A 2,801-nucleotide genomic window follows, 5' to 3' on the forward strand; every position below is an offset into this window, starting at 1 on the left:
CCCCAAAGTTATGTTAAATTCTGATGGTGTCTAGAGATTTTACATCTGTTAAGAGAAACCAAGAGATTCTATCCTAGATTTGGGTGATATAGCAAAAAAATTGCAATTGTTTCATCATATTTTCAAACATGTTTCACAAGTATTTTATAAATCTATTGCTTATTTAGAAAAGTATTCACAAAATAATCCATGAGAATAAAAAAAATCCCAATAGTTTCGAAGAGCGAGGTTTCACAAAAGTTTGGTTGGTTTTACATATGTAATAGAATTGTTTCCGAAGGATGGGAATGTTTTACATTAGATTCAAAAGGTTGGATGGTACTTCACATATTTTGCATTAGTTTCAGATTGGAATAGGATGTGCATGTTTCACATAAGTTTCAAATGGAATGAGGGTGTTTCACATTAGTGTCATATAAGTTTCAATAGGATGTGCATGTTTCACACTAGTTCCAAAGGGTTGGAGGATAGTTCATATATTGGGCGCTAAATGATATATCATTTTTTCATATAATTAAGTTGGAAAGAATATAGCTTGTTTCACTTTTGTTCATCTTAATGGATTGTACAAGTTTAAATTGGTTCACATTTGTTTAAATGGATGGAGATCGAGTGTTTTACTTTGTTGAGTATCAATGTAAGAACTAGGTTACAATTGTTTCACAAAAAAATCAATAATGCTTGGCCTTTTTATGGTGTTTCATTTTGATGGACATGTATCACATTAGTTTGAAATGAATGGATGGTGTTTTACTCTTTTTTTGGGTCTAGGGTGTTTCACATTAATTTCATATAACTTGAAATAGAATGAAAATGTTTCACATAATTTTCAAATGGAAGGAGGGTGTTTCACATTAGTATCATATAGGTTTCAAAATGATGGGCATGTTTCACATTAATTTAAAATGGAAGGAGGGTCTTTCACATATTCATCATCAAATTATAGATCATTTTTTTCATATAAGTTCGTAAAGGTTGGAGGGTATTTCAAATATTTTACATTGGTTTCATATAAGTTGGAATAAGATGTGCATGTTTCACATAAGATTCAAATGGAAGGAGGGTGTTTCACATCAGTGTCATATAAGTTTCAAAAGGATGGACATGTTTCACATAAGAAAGTTCAAGGGTATTTAACAATTTTTTGGAATAGGATATGCATGTTGCACATAAGTTTCAAATGAAAAGAGGGTGTTTCATATTAATGTTATATGAGTTTCAATAGGATGGGCATGTTTCACATATGTTCTAAAGGCTTGGAGGGTATTTCACATATCGGGCGCTAAATGATATATCACGTTTTCATATAAGTTTGGAAAAGATATAGGTTATTTCACATCTTATTTATCTCAACTTATTGTACAAGTTTCAACAGTATCACATTTATTTAAATGGATGGATGGTGTTTCACTTTGTTGAGTATCAATGTAAAAAATAGGTTACAATTGTTTCACAAATAATTCAATAGTTTTAAAGGGATGGTCATCTTTCACATTAGATTCAAAAGGATGGATGGTATTCCACATATTTCACATTAGTTTCATATAATTTGGAATATGGTGTGCATGTTTCACATAAGTTTCAGATGGAAGGATGGTGTTTCAAATTAATGTCATATAAGTTTCAAAGGATGGGAATTTTTCACATTAGAATTAGTAGGATGGAGGGTAGTTCACATATTTCACATTAGTTTCATATAATTTTGAATATGATGTGCATGTTTCACCTAAGTTTCAGATGGAAGGAGGGTGTTTCAAATTAGTGGCATATAATTTTCAGCAGCATGGACATGTTTCACATTAGTTCCAAAGGGTTGGAGGGTAGTTCACATCGTTAAAATATATATCATTTTTTATATAAGTTTGGAAAGGATATTAGTTGTTTCACTTTTTGTTTATCTCAATGTATTTTACATGTTTCAATTGGTTCACATTTGTTTAAATGGATGGAGGGTGTTTCAGTTTGTTGAGTATCAATATATGAACTAGGTTACAATTCTTTCAGAAATAGTTTAATAATCCATGGCCTATGGATGATGTTTCAATTCGACCGCCAGGCTTAATATTAGTTCAAAATGGATGGATGGGTATTTATTTTTTTGGGCATAGGATGTTTCATATTAGTTTCATATATGTTGGAATATGATGTGCATGTTTCACATAAGTTTCAAATGGAAGGAGGGTGTTTCACATAAGTGTCATATAAGTTTAATAAGGATGGACATATTTCACATTAGTTTCAAATGGAAGGAGGGCATTTCATATATTTCACACTAGTTTAATATAATTTGTAATATGGTGTGCATGTTTCACATCAGTTTCAAATGGAAGGAAGGTGTTTCAAATTAGTGTCATATAAGATTGAATAGGATGGACATGTTTAAAATGAGTTTCAAAGGGTTGTAGGGTAGTTCACATATTGGGCGTTAAATGATATATCATTTTTATGTAAGTTTGGAAGGGGATATAAGTTGTTTCATTTTTTGTTTATCTCAATGTATTGTACAAGTTTCAATTGGTCCACATTTGTTTAAATGGATGTAGGGTGTTTCACTTTGTTTACTATCAATGTAAGAACTAGGTTGCGATTGTTCCACAAATAATTCAATAATCCATGGCCTACAGACCGTGTTTCAATTCGATCATCAAGTTTTACATTAGTTAAATATGGATTGAGAGTTATTCATTTTTTGGGCATAGGGTGTTTCACGTTAGTTTCATATAAGTTGGAAATATGATGTGCATGTTTCACATAAGTTTCAAACGAAAGGGTGTTTCACATAAGTGTCATATAAGTTTCAA

This window comes from Lolium rigidum, chromosome 1, assembly GCF_022539505.1.
Source record: "Lolium rigidum isolate FL_2022 chromosome 1, APGP_CSIRO_Lrig_0.1, whole genome shotgun sequence".
NCBI lineage: Eukaryota > Viridiplantae > Streptophyta > Magnoliopsida > Poales > Poaceae > Lolium > Lolium rigidum.